This window comes from Acanthochromis polyacanthus, chromosome 6 (genome assembly GCF_021347895.1).
Source record: "Acanthochromis polyacanthus isolate Apoly-LR-REF ecotype Palm Island chromosome 6, KAUST_Apoly_ChrSc, whole genome shotgun sequence".
In the NCBI taxonomy this organism is placed as follows: Eukaryota; Metazoa; Chordata; class Actinopteri; family Pomacentridae; genus Acanthochromis; species Acanthochromis polyacanthus.
This window is the reverse complement of record NC_067118.1, coordinates 29116082-29129779: the sequence shown is the minus strand read 5'-3', so window position 1 is coordinate 29129779 and position 13698 is coordinate 29116082. Positions and strand designations below refer to the sequence as shown.

At 40.2% G+C, this 13698-nt stretch overlaps 1 protein-coding gene across 1 annotated transcript in view; it reads right to left on the bottom strand.

The window, feature by feature from the left end:
• The window catches only part of pacsin1a (protein kinase C and casein kinase substrate in neurons 1a), a 38384-nt gene extending 25192 nt beyond the window's left edge, over nt 1-13192 (bottom strand). Inside the window, exons 1-2 of the mRNA XM_022202518.2 lie at nt 12793-13192; nt 5737-5807 (exon numbers count right to left, since the gene is read on the bottom strand). The gene's annotated coding sequence lies outside the window, so the exon portion shown is untranslated. The remainder of the gene's footprint in view (nt 1-5736; nt 5808-12792) is intronic.
• Nucleotides 13193-13698: the final 506 nt, after the last annotated feature.

The following is a 13698-nucleotide window of genomic DNA, read 5'->3' as shown; positions in this document are numbered from 1 at the left end:
AGTCATGTGGATGTTACTTTGACACGCATCATCCTCCCACCTGCTCTTGTTAGCATGTTAACACACTAAACAAATATGATAAACACAGTAAACATCATCATGATAACACTGTCACTGCCAGCATGTTAGCACACTGGGATTAGCTTTTAGCTCAAAGCACCGCTGTGCCAACGCATAGCCTCTTAGAACTGCTAGCATGAATGTACTCTACCCTGTGTAGATACATTTAAATAGGGACGTTAATGGGTAATTGTTCACTGATTAATTGCAGTTGATAATTCACTCATTTGATGAGACAGAATATGAATCAGTTTAACATTCAGAATATTCATCCATTGTATATACACTATTTAATCGTCAGGCAGGGCACACTCTGGACAGGTAGCCAGTCTATCACAGAGCTACACAGAGACAAACAAACACACTCACAAGAGTATGTTTTTGGACTGTGGGAGGAAGTCGGTGGACCTTAAGAAAACACACATATGCACAGGGAGAACATGCAAACTCCATACAGAAAGAGATGCAAATTAGGGATCATCAAGTTGTGAGACGACAGTGCTAACCATCTGTAATTCAGTAACCTGATGTTTACTTTATCTGGTATTCAAAGTCCTAAAGTAACTGAGATGATTTTGTAGTGAACAGTCAATCAGTGCTGGAAAAATGTCCACTGTGCTTCCTTCATTTGAACAATTCCTTGATCAAGGTAAGTTAGGATGACTTGGAATATTGTTGATTAACGGTAGGAAAGCTAACACTGCAACACCCACCTACTACCCCAATGAACTAATTCTGCCATGCCAGATGCTTTGTCAAGACATTTACCAACCACAGACAAAAGAGTTGTAGATGGAGCACCAGAGAGAGATGGAGCGGAAAAGACTGCTGAATGACAGCCTCCCAGATCCATCCGCAAAGCTGCTAAGCGGAAATATAAATTTCACAATAGGCAGCTCATATAAACACACATACACACACTTGCGACTGTGTTGTGATTTAATACAGTGTCCCGAGCGCTGCTGCAGTGGTTATGTAACTCTGAAGCCTCTTGCCACAAGCCTCCTGGTGACAGTGTGGTGAAGACAGGGGGAAAAAACTGCGAGGGGGGGGGGGGGGGGGGGGGGGGGGGCAAGAGAGACAGACAGGAGAAGCAGAGCAGAGCAGAGGAGGGGGAGACAGACATATTGTGATGGCTGGCAATGAAGGAATGAATTGTACACATGCAGCAGTAGCTATGAGATGGAGTGGAAAGGATGGAGGCCCTGGTTCCAGTCCAGTTTCTCCTGATGTCCAGGCACACATGAGCAGAGGAAGGGAGGGAGTAAATAGCAAAGCAATAGTCAATCTGGGAATGTAACTCTTCAAACACCAGCTTTCCGCTTTCTTATCGTTTAGCTGCCAGATGCTGCTTTGAATACTGATGGGCTGCCTGAAAATGCACCGCCTGTACATGTGTGTGTATGAGAACGTTTAAGAAGTGGAGGGACTGGGAGGTGGAGCTATGGAGAGGGTGAGTGCGCTGCAGATGATTTCAAGTAAAAAAGGATATGCATTGCATATCTTCAAATGCATACAACAGCTCATATATTCTTTTAAAAAAAGCTAATTTTTAAATGTTGGAGCTCCATCTAATTGTGAAACTAAGTCTGGTACACTTTCTAAAGTAAGTTTTACACATTTAATGGCTGAACATAATGCTTTTTGACAGTTTTTGATAACTTTATGTTCTTAGAAATAAAAATGCATCTATGACTTTGTTTGCACAAGAGGAAAGAAAGGTGGGGCTGCTTACACAGCAAAACAGAAGTCTCTCACTATCAGCCGAATTCATTTTGCATTTTGGAAAGATCAAGTAACAGCGACTAAAGCAGGTACATACTGTATAAATATCTCTGTGTTCCCCACCATGGTTATATATGCTGACTAGCAAGCACGAAGCAGTGAGATGTAAAGGTGATACAGCACCACTGATAGATGATTTGGAGTGCTAATGACTAATTGTTAAAAGATTAATTGCTATAGACAGACAGCATAAAGCACCTGCATGTCAGAAAATGTATTGTACATTAGCTGCAGTACTTGGTCACAACCAGATGAAGTGTCTTACTGTTTCATGAGGCTGAAGAAGATTTCTTTGCAATTAATTTGTTTCTACTAATACTATAGTGATCAAATGAGGCTGGCGCTTGGACTATAGACAGTTCCATGTTAGCAAGCAGAGACCATTGTGGGGGTTTAATTAGCAATGGGCCACTATGACAGAGACTCCTCTGTAGGTTAATGGCTTCTGGCCAGAGCTCACGTAACCAAGACAAAGATGAAGTCTACCAGGATGTTACATGTCTGTGAATATTGCTATGGAAAAATGTCCACTGTACCTAATTCATGATAATGATTAATTGATTCTGATTAACTGATCATGGGGGTGGTTTAATTTTAACTTCAGGTGAGTAAAATGAGGCACATTATAACTTTTGGGTTTTAATATTTTTGAAAATATTTTGGACAATGTAAATACAAAAGTCAACAAAATATACAGTATGTAACATTAGCCTAGTAATTTTTAGACATCTTTATGAGGAAATATTAAATACTACACCTCTAACTATGATCAAGATAACAGGATACTGACAGGAGAAAACAGCAGCAACACCAGTTTGTCTAGAGATATGTCAACTGAGTGTCCAGACTGTAATCACCTTACATCCCTATTTATACCCACCTCTAATACCCAGAGGCCATTAAGGCAGAGTAACTAACTGGTTCCCCCATGTGCTCAGTGACAGACCTGTAGACTGGAGATGTAAAGGCCAATTTATAGTTTCTGCATGACCAATATGGACTTTAAAAGTGGAAAACTCATGGTTTTATTCATACTACAATAGATATGCTCCAGTCTGCTATACAGACAGTCCCATTTTCCCTCAATTCTAACACAGAAAATGCATGTGGCTCTTGTGGATGTTTTTGAATGGCTGTCTGTGACAGTTAGTTACAGATCTGGCTCTAGCATTGCATCAATTTGGCAAAGGTGTGCCGAGCACAACATGAGAACACAGCACAGAACTTCTGTCTTTGGGCTTTGTCAGTGGAAAGCATGTCAAAATTAAAGTTCCTCAAAAGTCTGGCAGCAAACTCTTCAGTTACATCTCTTTGAATGATGAATTCTCAAAGTGTGGAGGATGGTATTTCCTTGTACAGCACCTCCTCTAAATCAATATCGGTTTAAAGAACCGCTTCTTTTCTGAGTGCCTGTGCTGTCAACATGGTAGTAACGCATGGTCACAAAAACTGGAGCAGCAGATGGAAGTCCACGGAGGGTCTGTTCGGGTCCTTGTGGACGTGTTTGGACGATGAAATCTATAGCACATGTACCATTTGCCGACACATGAACACAGGAAGCAAGAACTAGCCTTAAGACTCAAATTAAGGGTTGGGGCTTGCTGATGGACCAGGGCTTGTTTGCTGTACGACTCATTTCCCATTTGATTGCTTGAAGGTGTGACTCAGCACTTAAAGAGCACAAATTCAGCTCTGAAACGCTGATCGGATTTGGCCAAATAAAATCCCAGCAAGCAGAAGCACATTAAAAATCAGTACAACTTCTAATTGGGTCCATACAATTCTTCACTTTGGCACATATCGCTGCATTCCTGTACTGTTTATTAGGAGCAGTCTTGACAACAGACATTGCCAGTTTGGCTTGCAGGGAGTTGGATGTTTATGCTAAATTATGAGCCAAACTAATGCTGGTGGTTGCTAAATAAGGAAAGACGAAAAATAAATAAGAGTGTTACAAATGTTTCTATGGAACAAACATGTAACCAGGCTGAAGGTAAAAACCAACCACTGACCTCTCCTAGCAGGTACCATGAATAACAGGGATCAACTCTATATCTGAATCTGACAACAGAATATTGCAAGCCTACATTTTTCTAAATTCGTACAGCCAGTGCAGCAGGGTGTGGGTGTGCTCATACATTAAACTAACTGAATAAAATGAGCAGTTTTATTCTCCTGTTCATCTCTTCATATTTCCAATAACACGGTTACTTTCATGTAGCAGTAACTCACATGTGTACATAATCTCCTCCTTTTGATCCTGCAGTGCAGAACATTTGTCAGCTCCTCCTGGCAGACAGAGTAATTTTACGGACACTGTAGACACATGCTTATAATGCCAATCACTTTCTTTTGACACGATAATCCTTCCTATGAAACCAATGAATTCTTTTCCCATCTTGAACATCAGAAACTTTTCTTGACACCTGTAGGCTTTCCAAAAAAAAGCCTAACAGTTGCTGGAGCGTACTCATGATTATTTCCACATTCAGCTCTGGGAAACCAATCACAGGCACAAGATTTAAAACTCCGGTCTATTGCAAAAACATAGAGAGATTTACCTGCAGACGACAGGCCCAATCAGCATTCTGTGGCCTTGCTTGACCTGAATTTAACTGACACTCATTTATTTCTTGAAATCCTGCAGTCTAGCTTTAGTCAACTCATATGTTATTTTTATGTGAAATACTGAAGAGTGATATGGATGTTTCATGCCCATTCAGTGCAAAGAAGGATTGTGTACTATGATGGGAAAAAGTAGGCATAAACACTGCACAGTGATCCCTCAGATTTGTGTCCTCATTGGGACTTCTGCAGAAATTTGCACGACTGGTCAGACTGAATAGGCCTTTGATTTTCACCAAAACGGCCTTATTGAGTGATTACAAAAGTGTAGGTCGCTCACTGAAATATCTACAGGTGTTATGTCATTTAAAAAATTGTCATTGTTGAAATTTATTTGAATAAATGAAAACTCGAAGCAGATTTCCAGATAACAAAGACGTAACTTGATAGCAGCGGCATGTTAAGAACGCTTATGTGGTTTCAGGCACCTGAGAGAACAATATTGTTGATTCATTTCTTTTGTAGTTGTGTTTTCTAGTTCCCTACTAAACCTTACCAGACTTTGTTTACCAATCAGAACTCTATATATATTCTTCTGACCCAGCTTCCTCTTCCAGTCCAAACTGCACAGGATCCCAGGAGGAGCCTCTCTGAACTGGGCCATCATGTTCTGATGAGCCGTCTTGCATATACAAACAACGGTCTGCAGTCATCAAACAGCTGCTTAACCTCCCTGCTGCAGTGAAATTCTGTCATAATGCCCGCAAAACAAAGACGTCAAGCAAGGAGAATCAATAACCACCCCTGAGTTATCATTCTCCCCTGTGAGACGAGACGGTGAGAGTGACTCCTGGTGAGATAATAAAAGCACAATCTGAGATGATCTCTTCTAAAAACAAAATGTGAATATATTGACAGTCAAAATGGTATACTGGAGACTACAGATCAGTTGATACAATCTACTGGAGTAGCTAAGAGGCTAAAACGCAACCCTGTAGCAGCACTGTAATCCAATATGTAAAGTTAATCTTACACTACTTAAGGAACAATCCAATATAAAAGTCTCAAATAGGCAACAAAGATGACCCGTCCTCTAGTTAACCCATCGACAGATTGAGACACTCTCATGAAATATTAAAACCACTGACAAAGAGCTATTAATTACCTCAAGTGGTGTGTTCAGCATTACACAAAACGGTTCTGAAAAGAGTGCGGGGCTCTGCAGACATTGTCCTTCTGGCATCCCTGTGCAACTTTAGACTGAACAGAGACCCCAGTGAACAGGAGGATTTTGAAGAACAGATGGCAAAAACAAGAACAACTCACCTTCTCCACCAATGGGAGGTCAGGTTTCCATAAACCTTAGAGAGAGCTCTTGGTCCCCTGCAGGAGATCACCTGTGGAAAGAAAGACATGAGATGCTGGGGTCAGTGCTTTAAACATCAAGCAACAGTAGGTTAAAGTGCTGTTAATTGCTCCTAATGGGAATATGAATGAAAATCAGTCCTGCATGTGTCAAAACACCAATTATCTTGTACAGAGGCAGATACATTAAGAGATTAGCGGAATTTCGTTTTGAACTATCACGATCAAGGAGAGATTAATAAACTCTGACACAGTGGGGAGAGGAACATTTAATAATTCCTGGGTTTCTTCATAATCGTCCATTAATACACCAGCTGTTGTACATAGTTAATGCTGGCAGACATAAACCAGACAATTAAAAAAAAAAAAAAAACAGAATCAAGTAAACTTGTTTACATGCAATGTTCAAATACAATAAATAGGACTACATACTGTGGTCTAAATGGTGTGAAATGACTGATTTTGGTGTGAGTTCTGTCATATGCTTTGTATTCTTTAACAATATGTGGCAGAAGACAACACTCATTAAAGATGAACAGACTGCAAACCGCATGATGATGCTGATAATTAATACATGATGATCAATGATGATAAATCTTTCAGATGATGATCTGATGAAGACACAGTAGTGACTAATTTTCTGTCTGTACAATTAAAGGCTGTGAAATAGTCAGTGTGCTTCAATCCCCTTTTGTTTTTCAGAATGTTGCTGTCCTTGAGCTATAAAGATCTGCTGGAAGATACGTAGTGAAACCCGTTTTTACAGATAGTTTACGCATTCAGCATTAGTTTTACAAACTGTAACCTTTCTACTGCCACTAACAGATTCCACTTTCAGCGCATGCTGCTCACAAAGATGACAAAACAAGACTTTTAACAGCAGTATAGCTGTGTTGGGAAAGGTAAAGGCAATTACCACTCTGGGTCTTTTTAAAGTAAAGCGATGAGTTCTTCAGGATTTCCTGTCAGCATAAGTAACACTGCATAATTCAGAGTTACCCTGCAAGTCTTTCACATATGCAAGAAATTCCTTGTACACTTTGTATTTGTTAGATTTTTCTACATCTTTGCACACTGCATGTTCTCTATACAGCATACTTTGCACGTCACATATAACAAATCTTTATTACCTCCTTCAAAGCCTTCAGTACGTCTTTAAATAGCTTTGTGACAGAAACGTTTGATGTTCAGGTTTAAATGTTGGTTCGTTTTTCTCTCCATCTACCTCTGTGATACAATGACTTTTTAAGACATGTTTATGTGGATCAAAAAGCTCTTTTCTACATTGATTTTTCCAGTGTTTTTTTTGCTGGTTTTAAATGTTGAAGTCACATCATAAAATCTAAATAAAAAGCAATTTAAACTATACAATACAAAACTCTAGGTTTAAACTCACAAAATGCAGCTTTACTGATACAATGAACAATTACTTAATGCATCCGCTTTCAGAAAACGAATTTAAAACACTTTTTTATTCATTTAAGTTGGTTGTTGGGAAAAAATCCCAAACATTCACTGGCTTTAACTTCAGAAATACGTTGTCTTCTGTCATAACATCGTAAAATAAATATATTTTGGTTTTAGGCTGTTGGAAGGAAATAACATGATGAAACAGTTTGAAGTCATCAGTTCAACCTCAGGTTAAATAAGTATTTTTTTCCTTTAAAAAAAGCACTCCAATAAATCCAATGAATAACCTGCAGATTAATCGGCAATGAAAATAATAATTAGCTCAACAACATTTTTCAGCCATCTTGTAGTTAATACTTAAACATTTTGTGCGGAATGTTAATGAGGCTATAACAATTTCAGTTCAGCTTATTCTGTCTTCAGAGGTGTAATGTCGATGAGAATTTGTGTTTTTAGTCGTTTATGTAGCATGACTGAACCTCCTTCTCTGTGCGCCCCGTCTCTCCCTCTCTGAGTGAGCCGGTCTGAGCACCTGCTCCCATGAACATGACAAGCAGTTTAGATAATGGATGGGCGGACTAAAATTTCAGGCAGGAACCGTGATGAAGCAACCCACACATCCAGTGAAGCAGGCTGAGCTGTGATAGCTATATGTGACGCCTGACAGCCTCCATATCCAACTGATTCTGGCATAATTTCATGTAAGAATGCTGAGTCATGGTCACTTTATGCCGCTGGTGTTTTTCACCCATGACTATTTATAATTTTATGGAAACAGAGTCTCCTAATTAACAAATTCCAAGAAGGACCGTCGATCACTTAACAGCTTGCAGCAGTGAATCAGCAACAGTTTTGATGATCAGTTAAAGGAAAATGTGTCAAAAAGCATCTTAAATGTGAATATTTGTTTGTTTTCTTGGTCTTGTCAGATGATGAAATGAATATTTTGGGTGGTTTTAGACTGTTGGTCTGACAAAACAAGACGTGAAGAAGACATCGTCTTAGTCAGTGGGAAACTGGGATAGATATTTTTCACTCGTCTTCAATAGAGGCTGATCAATTCGTTGGTTGGCAGACAATTAACCCGCAACAAAGATTAATCCTTTACATGATTTTTCAGGCAGATGTGTCAAAAATCATCTGGTTTCAGCTTCTCAGATATAAATAATTGCTTTTTTCTTTGTTTTTTGAGACAATTAATTGAATATTTACTGGTTCTAGACATTTAAAGACATTCCATCATTCCTTGGGAAATACATACGGACATTTTTATGGATGTTTTTTTCTAGAAGAAATTATTTGACTAACGGACAACAAATCCGCAATAATTCTAATAACTGACAAACTGTTTTCAATCTAAATCACGTGGTTCAAGCTGCTACAATGTTAACATTTGCTTGTTCTTTTTTAAATCACGTGTTACAAGATAAAATCACACAAATAAAGATGATCCCCTGTGCTCTGATAAACTGAAATGGACATTTTTTACAAATATCTGACATCATGAAATCCAAATGATTAATTAAAAAACATTAGCACATTCATTTAGAATGAAATTAAAAGTTCCTTAGGCAACATAAGACATACCATGTTGAAGTCTCTTACTAGAAACATGCTACCCAGTCAAAAAAAAAACCAGAAGAAAATCTGCCTCTCTCTTGCTCTCTCTCTGAATATGTCCATGAGGAACACACCCTCTAGTGTTCAAAGCAATCACCTCAAAACTGCTGCACTCACAGGTTCATGAACAAACACATCAGCAAACCTTGTCATGTTTAAGCATTTACACCACAACTGATCAGACCTCTAGTGATGTATACTCTCTATACGCACACCACTAGGACTCCATTTTGAATTGCCGGAAAGATCATGACACGTACTGAGTTCGTACTCTGCCTCAGGCCGAGCCACGGCTACATGATGATTCAGAAAGGGCAAACACTGTCATGTTGTGGTGACAGTGCACGAAAGGCATCAGGTAACATGAACCTGATTCATACTGTTCTACATAAAAGCAGCACTATATGAGTAGAGAACTGCAGAAATTTTAGCTACTGATATGCCCCTGATGTCCTTTATCTTCTCCACGTCACAATTAGCAAGCTGAATTTTCCTTCAGTGTTTTCTAAATAAGTAGAATACCTTTTTTATTTTAATGTTTCTGCTAATACCACTGGATTTTAAAATCAAAGTCATGGTACCAGACTCACAGAAACAAAATGAGATTCCTTCTGTGGTGCGAAAAGCGCCGCAGATGTTTTTGATAATCTCTAATGTCATAAATCTTCCGCCAAGGATAGAGTCGTCCTGGTGTGTGTTCTCCTCTGCACGGAGAGAAATGAGACACTTCGGCTGCCCTTCAGACTCTCTGTTCTTGTGTTGCCTCTTTTTTCACACCTTGTCAGACAGCACTATCTCCTCTTTTAACACAGCAGCAGCAGCCTTTAACCCTTTCATCAGCAAGCACATTATAGAAGGTTAAAGAAAAAGAATACCACAGTTTCGCGCGTTGTCCTCCTGTCCTCCTTCCCTCACACATGATGTTCCACAAACACCGAAGACTAACAACAACAGAAAGGGTCGCCAACACGAGCAAACACCACATTTCCTCCATGTGAGCTTTATTGTGGGAGACAGAATCAAGTGAAGCGTCTTTCGGACTATTTGGATGTAGTGCTCTCACAACAGGATTCTGCACTTATTCCTCTATTAGATTTCACTTTGTTATGAAACATAAAAAACAAAAAGTGTAACAGAAAACAATTCTCACCTGAAAGTACTACTGTCGGCACAATTGATACATTTTATTAGGATGTTATGTGTTTAGCTTTACATTTTTTATTTCCTTTCACTTAACAATGCAGGCCTGACTTGTCAGAAGTGCGCCACCTATTTCAAATATTTCACAATGAAATGAAGAACAAACAACAAAATGACAACAGCTTTAACTGCAGTGCTTCTCATAAATCCCACGCTCATGGTAATCCTTTGTCAGTTATTATGGTCACGGCCAAAAGAAGCCAAACTAAAGCAGAATCAGATTAAAAACAACCTAAAGCAAAACTTCCTAAAACCACTACATTTTCACTTCCTGACTTAAGCTTGCTGTCAACAACCTTCCTTATGATACACAGCAGCAACTATTCTATTAACGATTAAAGGGAACCGCACATCTCGTCTCTAGTTGCATGAATGCAAATCCTAATTAAATCCTGACAACAGTCCTTGCCACAGTCAAAAAACAAAACTAGTCAAGCATGAAAGCACAAAGTGAATATTACCACAGACCGGTTGTAAGCACCACAGAAGGTCAAAGAAGATTACCTTTTTCAACAAATTAAAGTCTCAAAGAGAGAGTAGGAATAGTTAGTGAGTTTAATAATAATTCAAATACACATTAATTGTGCTGTTGTATTTAAAACATGAAATCAACTTCGTGACTATAGTTTCTAGCAGGGTTATACTTATTTAGCTGTTTTCTATGACAGGGCCAATATGTCATGATACTTTTGACAGTGTATACTTTAGGGAACTAGACACATAATCTTCTACAGAACTCATACTTCATTCAAGAAAAGAAGAACTTCTACAGTATTTAATACAGCTGGCAACCATACAAGAACCTTGCGGAGAAAAAATATTCTAAAATTGGACTAAAAAGGGTATAAATAAAGCACTATTTGATTATAAATGTGTCTAGATATTTAATGGCAGCTGTTGGTGCCGGCAGCTTTTATTACTTGGAGCGAAGGCCATATTTGAGTGGGTATCAAGAAGCTATTGAACCAAAGCATAATAAAGAAATGAAAAAACACATCACAAAATGGTGTTTACTCTTTTCAGGCTTTTTCAAACGAATAGCTCCTCAGGGCTGCAGAAATCACTTTGGTGAATGTAAAAATGAAACACAAGGCCATAAACCTTGTGTGCTGTGGGGTCACAAACACATATTGCTTTGTATTAAGAGGTCACAAGCCATTAAGGTTGGAAAGCACTGCAATAGATACATATAACATCTAAAATCTGAAAAAAAGAAGCATGTACTGCCTTTACTAAAGTCCTGAGGAGTTGCTGGCGAGACACTTTTAAGTGGCCTCCACCGTGAAGAGGCAGAAGTCGTCTAATAAATAGCAAGTACTCTTTAACTGCCCTTTCCGCAATACAATTGGATTACCCCCCTGACAGTATCATCATCTCTTCTCTGCAGCCTCGTGCCGGGCTCTCTTGGGGGCACCTTGGCTGCTGACAGACATGCACTCCAGCAAACAGTGAACTCAGCACCACGGACAGCTCCAAAACAAGCTGAGGCGGACACAAGCAACCTGTCTGTCATCTACTGAGAACCCAAGAAACAAAGAAACAAATGCAGGAGGATTGATTAAAAACACACAACAGCCCTTTAATCATCCATGCATTCTCATGCAGTATGCATGGATGTTTTTGTGGAGGACAGGAGCTGCAGGGGATGGGGTTGTGACGCTGCCATGAACGCAGCCCCTGAAACACAGCATCATCACTATCACCACCACCACCATCATCATCAGCAGCAGCTGCAGCAGCAGCATCACAAGATAACATGTCTGCTGCCAAAACGCGTAATTGTGCTTATGATACTTTAGTCAGCTGTAAGCCTGGATGCATTTCAGCTTGGGAGCAGATTTGATGAATGATTAAAAGACCACATGCACCTAATCCCATGTAGAAAAGAGGATGCTCCTCCTCTGTGGTGCTGTTGGTTTGTCAGGGAAAAAACAATGACGCTAGAGATGGCTCTTCGCTGTGCTGTGACAACCAATTACATAACGTCAGAGCGGAGTGCTCTCATTAACATTCGCGTCCATTTCACCAAGAAATCCTCAAATACCGAATAAGGCGACTCCTGCATGATATTCAGTGTGTTTGCACCGATTAAACACCATCATATGGATAAAGCAACTTCTTTGATCGATCGACGTGGTTCATGTTCCTCGTCTTGTTTACCCATTTCACGCATGGAAAGGAACATAAAATGGCAATCCTGTCTTAGCTTTGGCCACCATCCTCATCGCCTGTAGTGTATTTAACGTGACAACACGTCCTTTAACGTCACGTTTGCAGTCTGAGTCCGATCTTTCTGCTGAGGACGTTAAAGCAGGAGTACATCACTGGTACAATTTGGACACTGAGGTCAAATTTGCTCATCCTGACAATTCTAGGGGCAACAGAAAGAGCTCCATGGTAAAAACAACACCCTGCATCCTCTTTAATTGAAAAGGCAGCGAGCACATTAGCTAGACTGTTCGAAACCCAAACTAGACCACTCAATACTATAGTTTGCTTGCGAGCCAAGCGTGCAATAGTAATTCAAGGTGATGCAAGATGATGATTTTCACCTTTGGCATATGCGAACGGTACATGCTGTTAAAAATGACGCATGCATGATTAAGAATTGCCACTAAATCCGTGTTAATTGCCGTGTATCGCAGCACAGGAAGGGTGAGACACTGTCTAAATGATGGAGAAAGGATGCGAGATTCCTTTACCCCTGCGTCGCCCTTCGCTAAAAGGAGGCTCTTCTCAATGCAGCAATGTGGCGACAACACACAGCAGACACACACACCGACTTACCAGAGATGCTGCTGCTGCTGCTGAGGAGCACTACTAGCCAATAGCCTCTGCTGCAAATTATTCCGTATTTCCCCTTGCAGTGGCAGAAGGTGACCCTGCGTTCTCTGCAAGACTCTGCATCCACTAGATCACGATGCGCGCAGCAAGGGGGAGCTCCACAGCACAGGCGCGCGTCGGGGGGATGGCCCAGCGTTTCCTTTCAATGGACGACAGAAATAGGCTTCAGGGAAACAAATGAGCTAATGCAACTTGGAAACACGACTTTTCTTTTTTTGTTGTTGTTGTTTTTAAATCCCCCTCCCAATATTGGCCATATGCGCTTAGGAGAGCTTCGCCAGATGTGCCAGCATGTGCTATTGGGTCACTTTTATTTTGAAGGTACCAAAACTTTTGTGTGGATGCTTGAATCTGTGAGAGATGATTCTATTATAGTCATTATGGTCATTATGCACTAAAAAATAGAATAATGTGAGGGCTTCAAAAATGGGGAGAGCCCCAAATGTGACTTCTACTTTCCAACCAATGAGGAGAGCAGATGGCAGGAGGAGGTGTCAACTCCTCCGCTGTAAAGCACGCCCACATTGCACTACACTGCAGGGGAGGGGGATGGAGTGTTTTTGTCCTTTGGCTGCCTATAACAGGCCTACCGATTCATGCACTGTTTCAAGTGCGTAAGAAGGATCTGCTCACCTGCTGACTGATATAGTTGCACACAATGTGTTTTCTTAATAATGTGCAGGACAACAAAGGCAGGGTGGCAAAGTCTGAGATCGGTGGCATCAGGCTGGTTCGTCAATATTAGCAAACACTAAAACTACAAAATCCAAAGAATTTATGAAAATCAAGCATTTCCTGATCAGCTAGCACACTCTCACCATGCTGACTCCCCTATGAATGCGCTCTGAA